At 40.1% G+C, this 26385-nt stretch overlaps 1 long non-coding RNA gene across 1 annotated transcript in view; it reads right to left on the bottom strand.

Moving 5' to 3' along the window:
• The window catches only part of LOC117323322, a 56979-nt gene extending 39775 nt beyond the window's left edge, over positions 1-17204 (bottom strand). The window contains exon 1 of the long non-coding RNA XR_004531704.1: positions 17102-17204. This is a non-coding gene — a long non-coding RNA (uncharacterized LOC117323322). The remainder of the gene's footprint in view (positions 1-17101) is intronic.
• Positions 17205-26385: the final 9181 nt, after the last annotated feature.

Raw genomic sequence — 26385 nt, forward strand, 5'->3', positions numbered from 1 at the left:
TCTCATCCCCCGTCATCCCGCAACACCTCGCTACACTTTACGAGGCGGTAATGTCTGAAAACCAATCCCTTCTCTATTATCTTCATGCGATTTTAACTTTTTAATCAGCATTGTCTTCGGAGATAATGGCAAATTAGAAAACTTTGAAATAAAAAATCAATAGGTTTTATAAGGGTATGGCTCTGGAGACGTCTAGTGCTGTTCTGTGGTACAACTCTCTATCGTTGCTTGTATATCTTGTTTCTGTCGTTCATAGACCGTTTGTCATCCTGATCAAATTATACTGCAGTCCGTTACTATTTCTCAAAAAATGACTTTCTTATCTGCCTTTACCACAGTCATTAGATTCCTAATCGATTCTAACAAGGTATGTCGTTTGGTTCCAATCCTTCGTCATGCCTCACGCCCCAATGACATGCTTTAGTCACTTATCGTGTGTTACGCCGTTCTGTTCTACTCCCTCATTGTGTGTTACGCCGTTCTGTTCTACTCCCTCATTGTATGTTACGCCGTTCTGTTTTACTCCCTCATCGTGTGTTACGCCGTTCTGTTCTACTCCCTCATTGTGTGTTACGCCGTTCTGTTCTACTCCCTTATCGTGTGTTACGCCGTTCTGTTCTACTCCCTCATCGTGTGTTACGCCGTTCTGGTCTACTCCCTCATCGTGTGTTACGCCGTTCTGTTTTACTCCCTCATCGTGTTTTACGCCGTTCTGTTCTACTCCCTTATCGTGTGTTACGCCGTTCTGTTCTACTCCCTCGTCGTGTGTTTCGCCGTTCTGTTCTATTTCCTCATCGTGTGTTTCGCCGTTCTGTTCTATTTCCTCATCGTGTATTAAGCCATTCTGTTTGTTTGGTCCTCAGTTTCCCATGTTGCGTAGTTTTATGTCGTCCGATATATCTTACGCTGTTCCGTTTTACACCCTGGACGTGTCTTACGCCGTTCCGTTTTACACCATGTATCTTCCGACCTTACACGTTTTACTCCCTGGCCGTGTCCATTCCCATCGCCATCTTCAATACCATTCTGGTGTTCTCTCGCCTTTCGTATTGTTCTATCAATGTCTATGTCCATGACTATTTGTTGAACCGCTTTGCCCCGAGACCGGTTTTTTGTTTTGTCTTCTGTTCAATTAACGGTCACTTTTAACGATATTTTGTTCCATCCTCATTACAAATTGGCGTCCTCCTGTTCAACCATCTTACCATGTAGTACAACGCATTGTTTTTCGCCCTAACATCGTCGTTTATATTTATGTTTCATCGGGGTTTTTTCGCGTCGTTTTTTTTTATCTTACCCAATCTCTCCGCATGAACGCATTCATAAAACTGACATTGGTCGTGTCGAGTCATTCCGCGATGCTCGTTTGAACAAGGTTTGACATTGAGGGATTGGATTAATCTTGTCTCAGTGCGAAAAAGAACTTTTCACACTGGGCTCGTAATCGTAACGACTCCGTGCCCTTAACCTCCAACATGCCATGGGTTAATTCAAGGGATTCTCGGCTCGTGCGGGCAAGGACGGAGGACGCCGTAGAGTGCCGACATGTGCCGAATCGCTTTCGACGCCATAACAGTTACAACTCCTATAGGCAAAGTATGTATTTTCTCAAAACAAATTACTTCCCAGACGATTTCTTTAAGACTACCACTGGTGTGTGCTGTCGAACTGGTAAAACCATTGGTTTCTCCTCAGCGGGACGGAACTAACTGGGATAGAATGAGCCTAGAAGAGAGTTGACACGGTCGAGACCAAGTATCGGTACCGTCCTCGAGTTAATTCGACCCGCCAGGGGGTTGATGACGTAAACAAACATGGCGGCAGTGGCGCGCGTGTTCACATCTGGACTGGTAAAATACGGACATGTCCGCGTGTCAATTTGAAGTTCCCGTCGGTATTAATTGGCGACATGTCAGAACCAAGAACGTGTTTATTTTATTTACAAAACGTTTCTTACTAAGTGCTTGTCGGTCAACTGTCTGGTTTCATTTACAAACAAAAACCTATGTACCAGAACCCCGAGCTCCATTTTAAAATAAAGCTCGGGTTTCCTTCTTTTTTTTTTTTTTTTGTGTGTGTGTGTCTCCTCGCATAGCGCAGCTTATATGCTGTTGCTAACGGGGAGTACTCGACAGTGTTTAAAAGTTATTAGAAATTTGAAAGAATATACATTTGATTATTATATATATTCTTACATAGATGCACCACCAGGGCTAAAATAGGGGGTGTCATAGAGACCTTTCATTTCCAGAGGCTACGTCCACGTGTGCTAATTGTCGAAAACGCAACCCTTGCATTTTGAAGCTTTGCATAGTCAGTCATATGCATTTATATACAATGTACATGAAATTAGCCAAAACACTGTATGATGTCCCACGTGAAAGATCTTCACTACGCATGAGTTATATACACGAAAACGGGGCATTATTTAGCTGGTACAATGACAATCCCAGAGCAAAAGTCTCATGTAATACAAACGAGCATGCTTAATATGCATCAATAATGCTGTGGCTTTTTCATTTAAATCTACATACAGCTGTTGACCACTGCACATTACAAACTTGTGTTTTATTCAACAGAGGAACACCAGTTTTCTCAGCAGGGTGAAAAACATCGTATGTCAGTTTTTGACAACAACCTTGATCAAACATCCCATCAGGCGATCATACAAAAAACTGACTTTTATCCAAAGGACATCTTACGACTTTGCAACACGATATCTTATGAAAATTGTTATCGGTGGATTGAATCACGTGATATCGTCACAGACAAGTTCGGATGAATCACGTGCGGGACAGGCACGCGCGGGATGAGTCAAGTCGTCTGTTTCTGTATTTCGAACGGACATTGGGCGTACTCGGCCGGCGATACAAATCTTGGAAAAGTCGTGTGCCAAGACAGATGTGTCGACAGATAAAAATAGGACACATGCTTAATACCAGGAACCGCTAGGCGATATCAACGTTGTTAGGAAATTTAAATCGTGTCCAATGGATGAGTCTTTTATTTACGTCATATTGACTCACGCCGTCCATGACTGAACGTGATAGTGTGCACAGCACGCGCGTCGCGCGGACCAGCCGGTCGGCGGTGACCAGACACCACGGGAACGGCCTTACAAGTACCCCTGACAAACGGATGACCAACTCTACCCAATATCTGAATAATTTTCATTAATAAATTTGAATTATGTGTAATCGACACAGAACAGCTACAATGGAAAAACTGCCGGGTGTGCATTTGTCATCCTCTGACTAATTAGTCTCCACCAATAATGTTTTTATATTGACATTTTTGTATTCAAATCATTTGCATGCACCCCTTTAAAAGTTTGCGTTTTGGTTTGAAATAGTTACAGTCTACGTGAACCGATGGACGTGGACAAAATGTGGATATTTGAAGACGACCGACCGAATGCTTTTACTCTGAAAATCATACAAATGTCCTAAGGATATTTTGCCGGACATCCTCTCACGCGCGTCATGATTTCAATAATGACTGACATGACTTTAGACCTTTTTAATGACTGGTCTCGATGTCCGTAATTATAGACTGGACACCGCACAATGATAACACAATCATGGGAAGTAAACACTGTCTGACTCAGACCACCTCCGGTCAGTGTAGGACGCTGGTCAGTCACGGTCATTCCTTGTGGGCGGGGGAGATGTTGTAATGGGAATTCCGTCTCTATCAAATCTTCCCAGAGTTAGTTTGTCAGTTGTCAAGAAACCTTGCATTAAGGGATACACTCATACTGATTAGCGTGTGAGGGACTGAGGGTAGATTCTACAAGTCATCCCGCCGATTGCTGTCCCCGATATTCGTACAATGAAATCTGTCTTCCGTGTAATATGTCAATAAGAATACAAACCAAATTTTTAGCATTAATTGGAGAAATCAAGGTCGCCAACATATTTTTAACAAAAAAAACAACAATAAGAAACTGAATACACCGGTATTTATATCCGTGGGGCAACAGCTCTCATATCAAAAAAGGCAGTGATGTCGCTGCTTAACAAGCAATGGACAATAGGACACTATAAGATGACAACGGTTATTTTTACGGCATAATTTCCACAAAGTCTACTCTCTCTGTAGCCGTCTTAGAAAGTTAAAGTGATTTTATTACTAAAATTCTTCTGACTTACAAATGAAAGCATATATAATTTAATCAAAAATCAAACGAACAGTACTTTTTAATTAGTATCTAAATATAAACACATTACAATTGCAAAATCTCGGCAAATTCCGTTAATGCTCGGAAACTTGACAGCATTAGGAATTAGAATGCTACGATTGAAACATTACAAGAAAGCTATGTGGGAAAAAGGGGTGCTCGATTTAAAGTGTGCCAACATTGGACGTAAAGAAACGCTTTTTGACCGAAACAGCCCATAGTTATGGGCTTCTGTCCAAACTCAATGTAATAACCTGTCACTCACATTCGCATTTCCTGGCATTTGTAAACATTGAAGTTATGGAGCAGTCAATAAAAGAATCAAATCAAATGATGAAAAAAAAGGGTTTCAAGTTTCTGTTTTTTCCCTCTCTACTTTGGTTCCATGTGTCGAAAGTCTGCACACTTTTTTTATAATGCATTTTGCTGAAAGTCTGGAAAAATAGATATACAAGCTATTTGCACGGGAAAACTTTGTTTTGACCATATTTTGAGCCTTAGCAGTAAATAACAGTTGAGTAATAAACGTTAAATGTTGTTTGTCTGCCCAACTGTTGTTTGTTGTTTGTCTGCCTAACTGTTGTTTGTTTTTTGTCTGCCTAACTGTTGTTTGTTTTTGTCTGCCTAACTGTTGTTTGCTTTTTGTCTGCCTAACTGTTGTTTGTTGTTTGTCTGCCTAACTGTTGTTTGTTTTTTGTCTGCCTAACTGTTGTTTGTTTTTTGTCTGCCTAACTGTTGTTTGTTGTTTGTCTGCCTAACTGTTGTTTGTTTTTGTCTGCCTAACTGTTGTTTGTTGTTTGTCTGCCTAACTGTTGTTTGTCTGCCTAACTGTTGTTTGTTGTTTGTCTGCCTAACTGTTGTTTGTTTTTGTCTGCCTAACTGTTGTTTGTTTTTTGTCTGCCTAACTGTTGTTTGTTGTTTGTCTGCCTAACTGTTGTTTGTTTTTTGCCTGCCTAACTATTGTTTGCTTTTTGTCTGCCTAACTGTTGTTTGCTTTTTGTCTGCCTAACTTTCAATTAACGGTGTAGTCAGAAAAATAGCATAAACGAATGCACGTTTTTACTTTGGTCAACTTCGACATGTCGTTTTGGCGGTCAGTGGCCGGAGCGCGTTGTCCACAGCACGTTATTACTGTGCCATGCTGGTCTCATTACGGCTAATGAAGATATGCCCAAACATCCGGGATTTCTATAGAACATTTGGCCGTTTAACTTGTGCTAAAGATCCTTAAACATATACAAAAACATGTCCGACCAATGAAAAACTCTTTCATAAACTGGTAACTAAATTGTTTCCGAATGTTTATTTTTTCTCTGTGATGCCACATTGCTGGTCGCAGCGGGGGACTTCGTCCAGCCTCTGTATTCTGCAGACCGCCGTGGTAGTCCGCCCGGCTCTGTGCTGATAGCACCGCCGGCTGCTGATGCTGGAAGTGGCTCGAGTGTCCACTCATTGTCCGATCTGACGACAGTGGTCATTATCGACACGATGATATGGACATTAGCCCATAAAACGTATTAACAAAGTCTCTGCTGGACATGCGGCTAGCCGCAGACAGCTGATTGTGGTCAAACGTGAACCACGCCCCCACACTAATGACCAAACACGGACATTGTCCGTTGTCGTGTAATGGCCGGAGCGGACACCTGTAGATCGCGCCAATTCAATTTAGATTCACGGACTGTGATAATAAGCTCTAATATGACTTTCTGTTTTTACATTGTAGAACGTACACGAAAGGGGGAAGTGGAAACGAGGCAAATTGTGATTAGGGAGAAAGTGGGAACGAGGATGAGAAGGTGTGATTCGCAACACGTGATTGTTTTTGTCATCTGTGTAGGTATTAATGGATGCCGGGCGCGTTCTATATAGATGTTAGGATACATAATAACACTCGAACGCACCGCACTAATGACACTCCCAATTACACAGAGTACATTTAGTAACGAGTAATTAGTATCTAGCTCTCGTTGCATCAAATCATAACATAACCCGCCGTGACGTCATGTCTCGTGCACCGCTGTGACGTTACATCCGTCGTCCTCCCATCACGACTGCAACGCTTCAGTGAGGAGGGGGACAGGTGCAAAAATCAGACACTGGAACGAGTCCCCTATCTTGATGACGTGTCACCCCTATTGTGCTCACTCGTGCATGACTCCTTGCTTTTTGATATAGTCACAGATTTGCCCTCTAATCTGAGGCAGTTATCTAGCGACAGTTTTACCAACAGGATTAACACGTGTGCCTGGATAATTTTTCTTTGAAAATAATTTGAACTTAAATTATAATAACGCTCAGAAAAAGCGCTCTTTAGGAATAAAGCATGATTTATTTTTTATGGTCTAGGTACAGGTGTCTACAATAAGCCTCGACAGGTCCATATAACACATCTTTAAATATCTTTCTCTTATTCTAATTGATCAGCTGTTTTCTCTTTCCCTTTCCCATATACTTCAGCTATCCATTAAAATGTCACTCCACTCCACCGGGAAAGATGACAGTAACTTCATTACAACGGTACGATCTCTTATAATTCAAATACTTGCTTGATGTCACGTGCATGTCCTCTGCTTCTCTTACGCTCTACTTTTATTTACTAGAATGTGTTTTCATTATATGTTACCTTTGAAAGGGTTTAATTTTTAAAGTACAATTTTGAATTCATCTTTGTAAACTCTTTAATTTGTGGACAGCTGATGGTCCTGAGTTAGTTGTTGAAATATAGATATCCGTTGTTTATTCGACTATTGTGACACACAAATGGCATGTGTACTTAATAAAATGCATTCGATAGTTCATTGCAATTTTTCATTTTTTTTGAGTCATTCGAGCTTCCTCTTGAAAGTTTTGCCAATGTTAAATCCGAAGAAACATCGCGTTGATAGTTATTCACATATTTACAAAGAAAATCTCTTAGTGTGGTTATAGCGGATGCTTTATTGGTCGCCTGTCCATACACTCATGACATTTGTGGAGTTTTCAGTAAGTTATGGCACAGGCTAGTTAATGGATTCAACTCATACAGGAACATTTTTCACTCTCCTAAAAATGGCGGCGGGTCGAAATGGAATTATCCAATCAAAGGGGCACGCGACCAACGTCCACTTCACGTGCTTAACTCGGCAGGGAGTGACAGGGATCGGTATTTATTGGCTCCGAGTGGACAGGCCTGCCGTGACGGCCAGTTCGTAGCATATACAGACTGGGAAAGTTTACAAATATTTATGCCTGCTCTGGTCAAGTATTGCCATACAGAATAGTTGATGGGGATGTCTGGAACAGTCAAAGACTTAAGTATCCCGAAATCTACACCACAGCTGTGTTGTATATTATAAACCTGATGGTTTCTGTGATAAACTTCAGGATTTTTGGTCATGGATTGTAAAAACGTTTATCGACCAAAACAACTTTCGTATTTTGATATTTTTTTCGGACATTTTAAAGAAAATAAATTTGTTCGATTTAGTTAGAGTTTTCGTATCATTAGAAATTAATTAGAGTATAGCTTCCCTTCAGTTCGAAAGAAGTCATATTGTAAACAGAAAACAAAATGTCCACACTAACTAGATTTTACTGGAACAGGAACAAGTTTTGATGGCTTGCTAAAGAAATCCAAACTGCCAAGTCTAACAAGATTAAACAGTATAACAATGTACATATTACATTTCATTGGATCCAAAACAACATATTGTATATCCCAAATAAGGAAAGCATTGCAACGTCAAGATGTTCTGTTTGAAACAATTTCATCGCCTGTCCAAATGTGACAAAATGATTTGCAATTTTTTTCACAAATACATTTATCATTCCATCGAACCGATATGCTTTCAAAAATTAAACAAAAATCTTATAGAAATCTTGAAAAACAAAAAGTAAACATATTCAAGTTAACTGCGTATAAAGTTTCTTTTTTTTCTCTCCGAAATTTGCTGTTGACGTTATAAGAGCTACAGCACGCTATGTTGTTTTTTTCTTTGGATTTAGTACCAAGCCTTGCGGTCTTCTGATGGATTCGTTTTAATTCATCTCCATGACAATAAAAATGGTTGCGTCTACAGGGTTCTCCCACCCCTTTTAAGTCTTGTGTAGATTAGCGTAAACAATCCGAGAACGGATAAATATCCTTACCATATGTTGCTGCCCTTTATTTGGTACATATGGCGAACGACTCGTATTCTTAGCCAACCAAACCCATTTGTGAAACGTGAAAAACATCCAAGGGACCCGTTAGAGAAAATTGAAGAATGAAGTTAATTAGCCTTCGACTTAATTGAAATTTCAGAGCTCTAAAAACCATAGCAATGTGTCTGTGAACGTTACGTGTGAAACAGGAGGCCTCCAGACGGTTTACACTTGTCGACATGTTTTTGTCAGGCGAGTTCGCTTGGGGCCGGTCCCCAAGTTATGTTTGGTACACTTTCTCAGCCGCCCCATTTCGCCCCTTACTGCCAGCCACTGGACCCCAGTGAGTGATGCCTACTCCGCGTGCATTCAATTGACGACGTCATACTGGTCACTAATTAGATTGTCTCGTTATTAATGGGATACAAGTTCAAACACGAGACGAATTTGTTAATGGACAATTAAAATGGTGTAATGACGATACGATGAGGAGAAAGAGGCGTGTTCGATTGACCATAAACGTGCCACATCGATCACTGCTTGACTGGCACTGTATCGGCGTATTCGGCTCGTGTCAGAATCAAAACAATGTTTGATCACCGAACCAAATTCATCCGTTTCGCTCATCAAATTGTTTTTTGAAGACAAAGCGGCAGGAGCGACAACTCCCTGCCACCGCGCCCTCTTACGACATTCTCTTAACTGCCGTAATTCTCGTTTCGTCTCGGCCTTCCAGCGTGGTAATGATGCACATTTGAGGTACAAATTATGGTGTAATGGCGAATTACTTACACTATGAGATAGGGGCGCAAAAACCTGCCGGGATCAAGATAGAGCACACCTGTCCGACTGACGCTATTATTTCTTACTTAATTTGTTGGAGCTATAAATTGGTGTAAACTTTACAAGCACAAGATAGTATCGTGGCCTGTAAGCGCGTGTGCATGCGTGTGATTTAAACTGTAAGCCGTTTCTGTAATTAGGAACTTCACAGCATGCTCACAACGGAGACAAATACATATGGGGTGCTCAAGGTTTTTTGAAGCGTCCACGAGGAGGTTTGTTTGATGGTTTATAAACGATGCGCGCGCGTGCCGCTGCTCGCGTGTAAAAGGGTCCGACCTCTAGGCTGTGGGATCGGCACCGCCTAACATTCAACCCCAAGCCCCGGTGGGTCATTTTTAATAGCGGCCCCTATTCTCGGGAGGGTTGTGAAAGCATGCACACTCGCACAGCAACGAAGCGTAGCTCCCTGGTCGGTACGGGGTGAACTCGATCACACAGCATCTGGATTACGTTTTTTCTCGGCGGTATTATAAATGTATAGGGATGCAGGCAACACAAGCAACATTAAACCTCCCCTTCCCTCCACCAAAATTAGATACGACTCTCGAAAGTAAGGGACGAGGTCGTACGACAAAGGGACAAGCCGACGCAACACGTTTGTGTACGTACTGTATCACTCGCCAGTCCAAAGAGACTCTCTTAATTAAAGCATATTCTCATTACCTCATTTTTGGCACTTTTTCCATAGAAACCCTAAATTCTCACGGGTCTAAATATAACTCATTTGCACGAGATGTGTAGGTTACATGTCACAGTTTTCCCTATGTAGATTTGCGGCATCTTTTGTTTTCATTTATCATAAATGGTGTAAAAAATCGCTACCAATAGAATTTATCAAACGTGTTCTGGGCTACGGTGAAACAGAATTCACATTATCCGATTTTACAAAGATACCAATGAATCTAATTTAAAAAGACAATTATGTTGTTATTTACAACAAACCCGAGAACGTTCGACAAACATCGGACGACATATCTTGTACCTTCCTCTTATCGCTTAATCGTTCTTCATTAAAATGACAATGACATTGACAATCATTGTCACTGTCTTAATCGTTCTTCATTAAAATGTGATTTTTCCCAACATATCCTTCTACACGATACGTCCGACCAGTTAGCCCCGACCCGGCACCCCCGGTCTACCAATCTCCACAGTTATAACGAAACGTATTCAGAGTTGTAACATTACAACAAGCACAGCAACTGCGTTTATATTATTATTTGAAACTGTATAATGAAACATTCAAATGAGGAGAGGGAAAACAAAGAAATCCCTGAAACAGGAGGGCCCATCACTCAAAAATACTCTCTTTTCTGCAATAAATTTAGACAATGAAGTGCCAGGCGATATTCATGAACTAGATACAGAGGGATGCTCCAGCCATTGTGATCAGTGTCATCCAAATCCTTGGAAACGTGTTTACATTTCAAACCTTGAACTGATCCTGACCCATTGATACTGATCAGGAATCGAATACAATTAATTACGGCAAATTGGAACGGCTATTCTTTATGAAGACATTGGTTAATGTTATGGTCTATGAATTTTAGCACGAACGCACACGTGCACTGCCCGGGGCTTCATCTTCACCGTTACAAATCAATGTGAGTTTTAACATGCAATCTGCTTAATGAAAACCCTCTTTGTTACCTGGGAAACGGTTGACATCATGAATGGGAGGGTTTGTTTCAGGGTGCACTTGTTTCGCAGTCGGCCAATATACGTACTACTGGACAACAAACTTTGTTTTATAAAAACTGAGAGATACATGGCATTCTAGCTTAGATATATATATATACTCGTATGTAATTACATATATAGGGAAATCTGTAGACGTATCAGAGTTATATGCACGATTACGATGATTATGATGACATATTTACATGTACATGTATTTGTTTGTTATATACGCGTTCTGCACACTTGCTTGAAGAAAAATGTACATAAAACAGCCACAATTTAGGAGGACTCCAGCCATTGTAAGAAACGAGGCATATTTGTTACATAAAAATATTGTTATGAATGAAAACTATATCAAAAGGAAATTATTACAGAAAAGTGTAGACCAGTCTGGAATTCGAACTCAACACAAGAGAAAGATTTACCCGGAAACCCAGGAAAGGCATGGGCAGGATTCGCGTTTACCAACTTATATCTATTTTATTAAATATAATGCTGTTACCATCGGCAGTATCTTATCAATTCAATGGTTACCACTGATACACTAGATGTTTCTTTATATATGAATGGTTAACACATAGATACACAAGGGGTTCCCCTATGTATCAGTGGTTACCATAGATACACCAGGTGTTTCCCTATGTATCAGTGGTTACCATAGATACACCAGGTGTTTCCCTATGTATCAATGGTTACCATAGATACACAAGGGGTTTACCCTATGTATCAGTGGTTACCATAGATACACCAGGTGTTTCCCTATGTATCAGTGGTTACCATAGATACACCAGGTGTTTCCCTATGTATCAGTGGTTACCATATATACACAAGGGATTTCCCTTTGTATCAGTGGTTACCATAGAAACACAAGAAATTTCCCTATGTATCAGTGGTTACCATAGAAACACAAGGGATTCCCCCTGTGTATCAGTGGTTACTATAAATACATAAGGGTTTCCTCTATGTATCAGTGGTTACCATAGATAAACAAAGGGGTTTCCCCTGTTGATCAGTTGTTACCATAGATACACAAGGTGCTTCCCTATGTATCAGTGGTTACCATAGATACACAAGGTGCTTCCCTATGTATTAGTGGTTACTATAGATACAAAAGGGTTTCCTCTATGCATCTGTAGTTACTATCAATATATCGGTAGTGAACTTTCAAACATTGGTCCTTACTATCGATATAATGGTAGCGACCTTATATACATAAGCGATTACCTAATAAACGGTTACTATACCCCCCATGGTTAAATAGCTGTACAGGTACCTACAGAGAGAAAAACCTTCTGGTTCGATACGCTGTTGTTTACTATAGATATTGGTATATCATTAGCGTAGTGTACGAGTATTGTTACTAGAGTCAGGAAAATGGTTACCATACAATCATCATCGGTTACCATGGTCACTCCACAACAAAGAATGGTGAGTGTTTATAAAATACAATCATATTCGTATACATGTATTAATGACATTATAGTCATCAGAATTATAAGGAGGACGAATACACAACAAATAACGACACTGGATAGTCACTCACCAAGCAGAGTCGAATACTCAACAACCAATGACACTGGACAGTCACTCACCAACCAAACAGAGTCAAATACTCAACAACCAACGACACTGGATAGTCACTCACCAACCAAACAGAGTCAAATACTCAACAACCAACGACAATGGATAGTCACTCACCAACCAAACAGTCAAATACCCAACAACCAACGACAATGGATAGTCACTCACCAACCAAACAGTCAAATACCCAACAACCAACGACAATGGACAGTCACTCACCACACAGAGTCAAATACTCAACAACCAACGACACTGGATAGTCACTCACCAACCAAACAGAGTCAAATACTCAACAACCAACGACAATGGATAGTCACTCACCAAACAGAGTCAAATACTCAACAACCAACGACACTGGATAGTCACTCACCAACCAAACAGAGTCAAATACTCAACAACCAACGAGAATGGATAGTCACTCACCAACCAAACAGTCAAATACCCAACAACCAACGACAATGGATAGTCACTCACCAACCAAACAGTCAAATACCCAACAACCAACGACAATGGACAGTCACTCACCAAACAGAGTCAAATACTGAACAACCAACGACACTGGATAGTCACTCACCAAACAGAGTCAAATACCCAACAACCAACGACAGAGGGTAGTCACTCACCAAACAGAGTCAAATACTCAACAACCAACGACACTGGATAGTCACTCACCAACCAAACAGTCAAATACCCAACAACCAACGACAATGGATAGTCACTCACCAACCAAACAGAGTCAAATACCCAACAACCAACGACAGAGGGTAGTCACTCACCAAACAGAGTCAAATACTCAACAACCAACGACACTGGATAGTCACTCACCAACCAAACAGAGTCAAATATTCAACAACCAACGACACTGGACAGTCACTCACCACACAGAGTCAAATACTCAACAACCAACGACACTGGAAAGTCACTCACCAACCACACAGAGTCAAATACCCAACAACCAACGACACTGGACAGTCACTCACCACACAGAGTCAAATACTCAACAACCAACGACACTGGATAGTCACTCACCAAACAGAGTCAAATACCCAACAACCAACTATTCATGATATTGACTCACCAACCAAACAGAATAAAATACTCAACAACCAACGACACTGGATAGTCACTCACCAAACAGAGTCAAATACCCAACAACCAACTATTCATGATATTGACTCACCAACCAAACAGAATCAAATACTCAACAACCAACGACACTGGACAGTCACTCACCAAACAGAGTCAAATACTCAACAACCAACGACACTGGAAAGTCACTCACCACACAGAGTCAAATAATCAACACCAACGACACTGGATAGTCACTCACCAACCACACAGAGTCAAATATTCAACAACCAATGACACTGGATAGTCACTCACCACACAGAGTCAAATACCCAACAACTAACGACACTGGATAGTCACTCACCAACCAAACAGAGTCAAATACTCAACAACCAACGACACTGGATAGTCACTCACCACACAGAGTCAAATATTCAACAACCAACGACACTGGATAGTCACTCACCAACCAAACAGAGTCAAATATTCAACAACTAACGACACTGGATAGTCACTCACCACACAGAGTCAAATACTCAACAACCAACGACAATGGACAGTCACTCACCACACAGAGTCAAATACTCAACAACCAACGACACTGGATAGTCACTCACCAACCACACACAGTCAAATACTCAACAACCAACGACACTGGATAGTCACTCACCAACCAAACAGAGTCAAATACTCAACAACCAACGACACTGGATAGTCACTCACCACACAGAGTCAAATATTCAACAACCAACGACACTGGATAGTCACTCACCAACCAAACAGAGTCAAATATTCAACAACTAACGACACTGGATAGTCACTCACCACACAGAGTCAAATAATCAACACCAACGACAATGGACAGTCACTCACCAACCAAACAGAGTCAAATACTCAACAACCAACGACACTGGATAGTCACTCACTAAACAGAGTCAAATACTCAACAACCAACGACAATGGACAGTCACTCACCAACCAAACAGAGTCAAATATTCAACAACCAACGACAATGGACAGTCATTCACCAACCACACAGAGTCAAATACTCAACAACCAACGACACTGGACAGTCACTCACCAACCACACAGAGTCAAATACTCAACAACCAACGACACTGGATAGTCACTCACCAACCAAACAGAGTCAAATACTCAACAACCAACGACAATGGACAGTCACTCACCAAACAGAGTCAAATACCCAACAACCAACGACAATGGACAGTCACTCACCAACCACACAGAGTCAAATACTCAACAACCAACGGCACTGGACAGTCACTCACCAACCAAACAGAGTCAAATACCCAACAACCAACGACACTGGGTAGTCACTCACCAAACAGAGTCAAATACTCAACAACCAACGACACTGGACAGTCACTCACCAAACAGAGTCAAATACTCAACAACCAACGGCACTGGACAGTCACTCACCAACCAAACAGTCAAATACTCAACAACCAACGACACTGGATAGTCACTCACCAACCAAACAGAGTCAAATACTCAACAACCAACGACACTGGACAGTCACTCACCAAACAGAGTCAAATACTCAACAACCAACGACACTGGATAGTCAATCACCAACCACACAGAGTCAAATACTCAACAACCAACGACATTGGATAGTCACTCACCAACCAAACAGAGTCAAATACTCAACAACCAACGACACTGGATAGTCACTCACCAACCAAACAGAGTCAAATACTCAACAACCAACGACACCGGACAGTCACTCACCAAACAGAGTCAAATACTCAACAACAAACGACTCTGGACAGTAACTCACCAAACAGAGTCAAATACTCAACAACCAACGACACTGGATAGTCACTCACCAAACAGAGTCAAATACTCAACAACCAACGACACTGGAAAGTCACTCACCAACCAAACAGAGTCAAATACTCAACAACCAACGACACTGGAAAGTCACTCACCAACCACACAGAGTCAAATACCCAACAACCAACGACACTGGATAGTCACTCACCAACCAAACAGAGTCAAATACTCAACAACCAACGACTCTGGATAGTCACTCACCAACCAAACAGAGTCAAATACTCAACAACCAACGACACTGGATAGTCACTCACCAAACAGAGTCAAATACCCAACAACCAACGACACTGGATAGTCACTCACCACACAGAGTCAAAGACTCAACAACCAACGACACTGGACAGTCACTCACCAACCAAACAGAGTCAAATACCCAACAACCAACGACACTGGATAGACACTCACCAAACAGAGTCAAATACCCAACAACCAACGACACTGGATAGACACTCACCAAACAGAGTCAAATACCCAACAACCAACGACACTGGATAGTCACTCACCAAACAAAGTCAAAGACTCAACAACCAACGACACCGGATAGTCACTCACCAACCAAACAGAGTCAAATACCCAACAACCAACGACACTGGATAGTCACTCACCAAACAAAGTCAAATACCCAACAACCAACGACACTGGACAGTCAATCACCAACCACACAGAGTCAAATACCCAACAACCAACGACACTGGATAGTCACTCACCAACCAAACAGAGTCAAATACTCAACAACCAACGACACTGGATAGTCACTCACCAAACAGAGTCAAATACTCAACAACCAACGACACTGGATAGTCATTCACCAAACAGAGTCAAATACTCAGCAACCAACCACACAGAATATTGACTCACCGACCAAGCTTGGATAAATTCCTAACAACCGACGATACAGGATTTTGACTCGGCAACCAAACAGATTCAAACCTCCAACAACGAAAAAATCAGGCTATTGACTCACCAACCAAACTGGGACAGATAACCAACAACCAACGACACTCGATAGTCACTCACCAACATAAACAAATCCCAAACATATAACAACACAGGCTATCGAATCATCAACTAAACATAGAAAAATATCACCAGCATCCAACGACACAGGATACTGGCTCACTCACAAAAAACATAGGCAGAGACATACCAACAACCAACGACACAGGATGCTGGCTCACCAACCAAAAATAAGCAAATCCCATACCTCCAAAGACAAGGGACAAGTATTAAACAATCAACGACTCAGGATATTGACTCATCAACCAAACATAAAAAAATAATCCTCAACATCCAACGACACAGGATATTGACTTACTCACAAAAACATAAGCAGACATACCCTACAACCAACGACACAGGTTGCTGGCTCACCAACCAAACATCAACCAATCCCCGACCTCCAAAGACAAGGGAAAATACCAAACAACCAACGACACAAGATATTGCCTCACCAAGTACAAATTTGCTATCCAACTACCATATTACTACACACGAAAAAGACACAGAAAACTACTCACTCAGTAACCATAGATCTAGATATCATCAGAATATCAAAACATGGTAAAACAATACAAATCGCTGGCATGAACACACAAACATATTCAAGCATTTGGTCATTGATGTATTGAAACTGCGCAGTCTTGCTCACTTGATCAGAGTTCAGATGAAAACAAGGACAAACTCCACATAAACGTAAACATTGAGTCGCAGATAGCCAGAAAATCGAGAGTGTTCCAAAAACGGCATATGTAAGTTCTTACTTACCTTTCAATGACATCCAGACGTGAAAAGAACGTGCATCCTAATACCTGCCCTATTGTATATACAAGTTATATATAGGATACTGTGCGTTACATCAGCAGAGAAGTTCTAAACTTAGAACTGACGAAGTAGATTGTATTGATAGCAGTACGGAAACCCGTTGTTACCTGGGAATTAACAGGTGATGCCACCCACGTGCACGTTTCGTATTTTGTATTTCCGACCTACTATAAATTACCCAAAACATATCAGAGGGTTATATCATTGTCACGAATTTGACAATAATTTATCTCTATGCCATATTTTATGAATATTGATTAATTTTAAAAACAAAAAATATTTTACATGCGGTTTTTTCACTTTTTTTTTAGAATATCATATGTGTGCCACGAATGATAGAATCAATATTTATAAACTAACACTAAAAAACATAAATGTAACTTAATCCTGCCCCCAGAGCGTGAAGTACATCTCCTGTCATCGATTTCCTTGACAACACAGCTGTCATACCTAGTGGTGACGTCGCTTTCCCAGCATCAGTGTTTAGTAAATAATCAACTATCTCTGTACATAAAAATCGAAACAAACGCATTTAGACTACAATAGTGGTATTTATAGAAATACAAGCGTTAGGGTTCAATTCATTTTAAAAGCTGTTAATTTTAATTTTAAAGGGACTTGGTCTGCAGAATGTTATTCAAACTTTGCATAAAAATGGCAGAAATGTATCTTAATTCTTGTGTATACAATGACGAAGCATTGCTTTTATGAAAAGAATTTTTATCATCAACAAAATAATTAAAATCATTTGAGAAAATTCAACAGCCATATTCAGTGTTTGACCTGTATCTCCTTCTGATATAGATAAAAGAGTATTTAAACTGCTGTGAATAGAATTAAATTTATACACTGCATGTTTTTTTTACAGAACTATTTATAGAAACAAGTACCTGCGTCATGGATGTTATTAACACTAGTTGGCATTGGACTACCCGTTTTACCTACTCTAGATTTGGTTTGTTTGTTTGCTTGCTTGCTTGCTTGTGGTTGCTTGCTTGTTTGTTTGTTCGCTTACTTGCTTGTTTGCTTGTTTGTTTGTTTGTTTGTTTGATTACTCGCTTGTTTGTTTGTTTGAGTTTAACTGCCAACGACAGCTGTGGTCATTTATGGCCGACTTAAGGCAAACCCCAGATAGACGTATTCTGTTCATTAAAGGAAACATACGTTTATTTTCAAATCGATCTAGAATAGACTTCCAACACACACTGTGAAAAAATCGATTTTAATTAAAGAGCACGATTACATTGTTTCTCTCTCCTCTCTATTCTAAATGACCCTTTGTAGATTGATTCAGTGATATCACGCATTTAAGGTCACAGAAGGTCACACTGGTATAAGGTCATACTATAATTTCAGGTCATATGCGCCTAAGGTCGTACGTGTTCAAGGTCATTTATGAGTAAGATCATAAGTATGCCAGGCCAAGTATGTAAAACATGTCAAAGGTCATTCAAACATACTTTCATTAATTAGTGTGTCAAACCATTCTTGCATGACGTTATGCGTACTAATATCTAAAATCACGTGTTGAGAATTGTGTTTTGGCGATAAATGACTACATTTAAAAGTGTGTAGTTATTGTAAATTGTGTGTAGCGTCCGTCCCATATTCGTGTTATTTATTTATTTATTTATCTAAAATGATGATAAAAGAAAATCAGTACACTTCATGTATAAAATAAATCTGATATCTTTATATATTACGGAAATATGATCCACAGGGCTCCATATTGGCCCCATATCATTTCTACAGTAACATATGGTTGGAAGTGGTCCCTAAAGTACTTTGTCCCACTCAGTATTACAGCTACATTCTATACATTTAAATCTGAAAAAATATTCAAAACATTTATGACCTTTTGCTTAAATGGGCTGTACACGCCACGTGTGACGCACGTGTGAGCATGCGCTAATGACATATTATATTCTTACATGGAAAGATGGATTTCTATCGAACACGGATGTGACAGTAATTATGTAGGTACAAACCTGGACTGAAAAGTTGGAAATAGTATGAGGAAAAATATTCGAAACATTTAGGAAATAAATTCCTTGTTATCGGACCTTATGAAACCCCTTAATAGCACCAGACACCATGCGGTTAAGGGGCTGAACTGTCACATGGATTTGATAAAGGGACATAACTCATTTAAAGCGCCCCCTATCGGGTTTCATAGCACTTGAGCGATGAGGAACAGATTTACGAAACGTGTACACAATTGAAACAACAAAAACATTAGGGAGTAGACGAAGGGACAAACATCATCTAATCATTGACGATATTTGTGGATAAGGCAGTCCAAAAAGATAAACGTTTAGTCCATCAAAACAGTTAAGAATGCTGATTACCTGACACTTTATCTAGAGAATGAAAATCTGAAGATTTGTAGAGAAAGGTTCTCTCCTTTTAGTGATTTGTGAGAGTAACTGAATCAACATTTGAAACAAAGCATTGTTGACAAAAGTTAAAGGTATAATTATCTTAGCAAACGTGATTGGCGTTTAGTAATAACCAACGAAATGTGTGTTTGGTGATAGCCAACCGTATTTGCGTTTGATGATAACCAATTACACTAACTAAAGTAACACCAGAATCATGCGACATTTATGCTTAGAATTTGCCAGTCAATTTATGAAATTTATTATTATAAGCAGTCCACAGCACAGTTAACATTTTTGGATATGTTCAAATCTATTCTTAAGTCATTTTCTATGTACATTGTATTTGGATTCATAACAGTTAAACAATTCGTATAGATACTTATAAATATATGCTTCTCTGTAAAACACTATTTCCTTTTAATTTTCCATTGCTTTAAGTCACCCTGTATCCAGATCAGCTATTGTCGGTGAACTGCTACACTGATACCAAATCCCTAACATTTTGCCGTCTCCGTTAAAAAGTTTAAAACGAGGTGACCTAGATTTAACTTCCCTTATAGTACTTATACTACATATTAACCTCCAACCTCTTAAGCAAATTGATGTAAGTAGTCTGCACATAAAACACACTTCGAATGAGCTCTGTTAACTACCAAAGCATCTGGCCATTATTCGGGCCTCTGTAACTTGTGTGCGGTCGCTTAGGTCATGGCTAACTTCCTGTCTCGCACTTCCGGTTTGCTGTCATCCATGGTCGACTTCTGGTACATAAGGCCGTAACCAAGGGTCGTCTGCGCGTGGCATATGCCAAATAGTACTGACCCCTGGTGGTGAAAGTAGGAAGTTCCGAGTCCATTTTTTGGTAAACTGAGGTACAGCAGAGTAAATTTAATTTCCGTCGCGCATCTGAAAATCTTTTCGCTAATGTGTGCAGTGACCTGTCATATTGATCAACATCCACTGCGTTTGTTTATATTGAAGTGGAAGTTGACGTCTGTTCTTGAAAGTTTGCGTAAAGGTTCAACACGGATGTCATGGTCATTTGCCGATAAAGGTCCTTATTTAGATATAGCACACTTATAACTAAGCCGTTGGCACACTTTACAGATTAGCATGTGAAGATTCGAGATCCGACTTACGTTTATGTAGACCAATGGAAAGTATGGCTTTAAGGAGTAAGGGCCTGTCGAAACTCAAACAGTTATCAGTTTCTTAATCTGCTTTCTGTCCCAGCAGGAATTACAGATTACTTTCGGTGGTATTTGCTTTTAATGTTTTAGAAACGATACATTATTATGTTATACATTACCACGACACGTTACAAAGATATCTGGAAATTACTAGATACTGCCGAGGTATACTCGGCGATTTTATTAATTTTTTTCGTCCGAATACGTAATACGGTTATCTAGCATCGTCAAGTACATTGGATATGATTTTATGATGTACTCAAGGGTTCTTGCGTACTGGGTATCATTCTTGTTATAATATATATCTTTGTCTGAGTTGATTAGAATAATGGACCCTACTTCAATGAAAGTTAACATACATGTATTACAAAATATGTACGTTCTTATCATTGACCATTAAAGATTTATTAATTATGATATGGTTGAATCGGTAGATCTATGGATTGATTAACATATGGTAAAAAACAATCCGCATGTACGCTTTAATGTATTCGGTAGCTGATATTCCGATGGCGCAGTGGTTCGCAGATTCACCTTTTACAAAAACGTCCGGGCTTTGCTACTCTCCATCATATGATCAATATCAGCTCATTAACACTCCTCTGCAGTTATACCAGGATAAGTCATATGAGGACTGTGAAAAATATTGGGGTTAAGTCGGTCACGTGATTTGACACAGATTGTTTCATCTCACATCGAGACCAAATCTGTGCTGCTCAACCCTGGTCAAGAAGAGAGATTTCTCAGTTTTTCTGAAATACTAAAAAAAATTCAATCGTTTATCAACACGGGTCATGGAGTTAGAATTGTATTTGTGCATGATGGAACGATTGAAGAAACAAGTGACCGAAGAAAGGAAGGAGTGAGATTTCTTCCTCCGAACGCGGAATTTTTGGTTTTAATTTTATGAAGTCGCATGCGTTACAACTACTAAACGATTACATTTACGTGAAAATTCCATGCTCCTTTATCCCCTGAATTGTATCTCTATAATCCCCCTATCTCCTGTCCACGATCAAAAGACTGTCCCTGAGTATCGGGCACACGTGCTAAGGAGCGTGTGTCCATCGGATAAGAAAAAGTGTCGAGACAATGACGTGTTTCTAATAAAGACAGACAGATCTGAAGAAGATGATAGAAATATATTCATTGCTTTTTTGGAACAAAGAACAAAAGTTGTAATAAAATTCATGGTAGCTGACCTTGTTGTAGAAGTAATGTGATTCAACAGTTTTATTGGCGACGGGTCTTTGTCAGCGGTTTATGGAGGGTCAATTTAATTGGCCCGGGGGAGGGGGATGTACCGGAGAACAATTTGATTATGAGAGAGGCAGGTCGTTTTAGGACCAAATGGCTAAAGGAAACGGATGGGTATTATCATTCAAAACACAGACCGTTGTCATGTTTTTTAATTAACATACTCGATTAAATTACACACCGTTTGAATACAAATAATAAAAAAAATGTTCACCTGTTTCGACAAATCGTCTTTGTTTGTTTAAGACAGTTACAGTGTAACAAGACCGGTTGAAATTGACATAAACTTTGTACATGTCTTTTTCAAGTTGAAACATATATAATCATGTATTCATTTGTAAATGCTGCGGTCATAGCCTTGTACAGTATCTCCCAAATATATTCACGTTTTTCACAACGTCACCGAAATAATAACCGCTTTTAAAACACCCATATACGACATGGCACGTTTTAGTGTTAAGCATATCTGATATCACAGGGCTGTTAACACATTTTTAGATAGATTGTGTTTCAAAGAGTATCTCTTTTGTATAAAAATTAGGGATTTCCAGAGGTTGTATCGATTTTTGTATAGAATTACATTAAAACAATAGGAACGTTGTGTTATCAATACGCACTCAAAATACATTTGTATGGAAGGTGATCTGAAGACACGTGTCATCAATCTTGTCACGAAACAATGAACACATAATGAAGGTGGTCCGAAATCCCGTCCGTAAGTGGTCCGAAAACCCGTCCGTAAGTGGTCCGAAATCCCGTCCGTGAGTGGTCCGAAAACTCGTCCGTAAGTGGTCCGAAAACCCGTCCGTAAGTGGTCCGAAAACCCGCCCGAAAGTGGTCCGAAATCCCGTCCATAAGTTGTCCGAAAACCCGTCCGTAAGTGGTCCGAAATCCCGTCCGTAATATGTCCGAAATCCCGCCCAAAACTGGTCCGAAATCAAATGTCCAACTAAAATATGTGTCAGGTGGTTAAACTGCCCTTCAGTCTGTTTAGAGATTTCCTGTGCCACCTGCTTGAAATCGTGATCAAGGTCCAACGGTCCGATTTGTCTGATATCAACACGTATTTTGTATTAGAAACCGGCTTTTTGTTTGTCCGAAGTGTCCATCAGCGCCGATTTGGAAAAAAAATAGACATGGAAGTGTCAGTTGTCCGGAATCGTCCATGTGCTGTCCAAAGTGTCCGTCAAAAGATCGTGTCAAATGGTGTCCGAAGTGATCCTTCAGACGTCCAAAATCGTCCTATAGGAGGAGATCGTGCCATGTGTCTGAAATCGTCATCCAGGTGTCCGAGGCGTCCAACAGTAGATCGTGTGTCAGGTGTCCGAAGTGGTCCGTCAGACGTCTGAAGTGTCCACCAGGTGGACGTGTCAGGTGTCCAAAATTGTCTTTCAGTTGTCCGAAATGTTCATAGGAAAAAAACATGTCAGCTATTCTAAACCGCCCTTCAGCAAAGTATCGACATTGTCCACACGACAATATCCCTTATGAAAGAGCGGAAGGACCACGTGATATATCTCGAGGACATTTACCGATTTAAAATACAACGGGATTCATTTTCCACGTGCTCAATTCTAGGCAGCGGAAAACACGGTTTTCCAACAGCCAATCAATACCCGTAGAAAAACAATGGGTGAGTCACGCCTCACTACTCCAGCCTCCGAGGCCAATTAGTGCACTTCTAGTCTCTTCGTATAAGGCGTGATTAGGCCGACCTCGTATCATGACACCGTTGCACCTTGCCCGATATTGCATGTTGATTTACACATTGATACACGCGTAATTGTTGACGTAATCTGGGTGTTTCGGGAGGCTTATGATCTGCTAACCGCGGATGACATTTGTATGCAGTAAATGCTACGAATACCTGCCGGCTAACATTGAAATTACATCACCAGTTCTAGAATCAATGGCCTCTGCCAGCAAGAAAAGAACTAAGCATTTTTCAATTTTCAATTTTTCGTTTGAACTTGATAAATGTATTGATGGCGTTAGTAGCCATTGTCTTGTCCGTACTTCACGTTAAAATGAAAACAGCCGTAAAACCGGAAATTACCGTAATAACCCGATCATATAGGGGTGACTTGGTGCAGTCTAGGTGGTAGTAAAATTCATTGTTAGACGGTATATAGTGCAACACACACGGGGGTTCTGAAGGTAGTCACAGAGGGATTTCTTACAGGAGGGGGCACAAGGTAACCCTAAAGCATTAAAGGAGGGATGAAAACAGAGCCCGGTAGGTCACCACCTCCAATCCAGTCACAAGGACGCACAATGCGTCCATGTTAACACATGTTTCGACCGACATGCTCGGGGAAAACGGGCGTTCGTTGAGAAATTTATTTATATGACTTAATGAATAATGCAGAGGTTGTAAACACCCGTACCTATATAGACTACGTACATGCTTTACTAAGTAGACGTGTTGTAACCGTGATAAATCGACCGTGGCAATATGGCTGTCCAACTGACTCCTACTTCTTGATGTCAAGGCTTCAGAGCCAAATCTTAGTACAAAATATCTCCAGCTTGCAATGTGATACAAATTAAAAAAATACCTACATTTATACGGTATTCTTGTAGTTATTTAGTGAAAAATTTATATATTTATGCTTGTAAGTGTGTTTAGTACTAAAGCATGCATTGTATTTGCTACAAGTTATAAATTATTGAAGAAATCGTAAATGTATTTTTGTTAGAAGAAATGGTAAGCTAACAATGCTGTCTAAGAGTCAAGGAACACAGGGCGTTTGCAAGTCGACACGTCTCGACGAGAGTGTCCAGCTCGGACAGGAATTCTATATACGCAATGTTGGGCTAAAAACTATGCTGATTTGACATCGACATATGGTATGATTTTTGTAGAAATTGTTTCAAACTTTGGCAGGGACAAACGATATTGCTGTCAGCCACGCTTTCTGAGTGTGCCATATAAAGATGTCAGATCCCCGGTGATGTATTGCTTTGACAGCGGACGTTTGTTTAATTGTCTTTTATTTCAATTTATGTCCCTCAGTGTTGGATTTGAAGTAAATATGTGCCAACAGTATATCTCCAGTTCTTAAAGATATCAACCCTGATGGAAAGGCAGGATTTTGATTAAAGCATTTCCGTTTTTAATTTATTTCTTTACAAATTGCCTAAACTATTTCTCATTGCATAATTGTCTAAGTATGCAAAAAATGTTTAAAACAAAACGCAAGAATTTATATTAAGATTAAAACCTGCATGAACACCCCTCATAATCCGGGTTTCCGTATACCGGCAGGCGGTAGTGGTACGGACCTTGATAATAGACAGCCCCCGTGAAGTCACGCTCAATTTCTCTCTATATGGCTAGTGAATTAAAAGTTACGGCTGGTGACGCATTCCGCCAGCACGGGGGTTTCCTGTTCCGGAAGCCGACCCTCCATGTATAAATCTAGTCCTACACGTGTTTGCCCCTCCCTAAAGCTAATGGGGCACTTTGTGTTACAAGAAAGGTGCTGTCACAGAAACAAACGCAAAGATGACCTTGATGACAGCATATGGATGTGCAAAAAAAGCAAAAATAAAAATAAGCAACAACAAAAAAAAAACAACAAAAAACCTTTGTTATACAAAATTGTCGATTGAGATTTATTCCTCCTTCGATCATGTAAAATAATTGTTTATGCTCTGTCTAGCGGTTGAATATATTTCACAATGAACTAATATTTGACAGATGACAGTAATATTTATGTAAAAGTACATAATTAGTTTCTTGGCCGGTCAGTATCCGAACTGCCCGGTTGATGCTTTCTTCGATCTGCTCTGGAAGCGTTAACACATGCACAAAGAAAACAAATATTTGACATTTTAAATATTCTTGACCGGTCAATATCGGGTTCATCTCGATAATATTCTCTTCAGCATCTCATAGGATAAAAACATGAAGAAAAACAAAAGAAACAAATATGTGTTTGGTATGTAGGGCCAGCCTCTTTGAATATGGACTCAGGTGAGAAATTATGGTACCATGTGCGAATGATTTGGTCAGGGATATGAACTTGACAGTGCAACTACATTGACAATATGTCAAAATGACCACTTCGGACTCTGTGACCGAGGGAAGACCCATGACGTCCACTCTAGACACCCAATGTCCATTACCTCAAGAGATGGGACGTGTGTCAAGGAAACATCACGTGGTCCGTTTATCGTGTTATTTGATACAAGCCGGAAGTGGTATGAAGAGTTAGACATTGTTTCGTATTTCCGCCTTTAATTGGTCAATATTTAAGGACAAATACCAGACAATGTTATATCGTTGTTACAAAACTCTCTTGATAAACAGATCTATAGCCGTTATACAATACTACGCATACTTTATTGGTTTCCCTATGACCACTTAATCGGTCGGTGCTTCGGACATGAATTA

Source organism: Pecten maximus, chromosome 3, assembly GCF_902652985.1.
Source record: "Pecten maximus chromosome 3, xPecMax1.1, whole genome shotgun sequence".
NCBI lineage: Eukaryota > Metazoa > Mollusca > Bivalvia > Pectinida > Pectinidae > Pecten > Pecten maximus.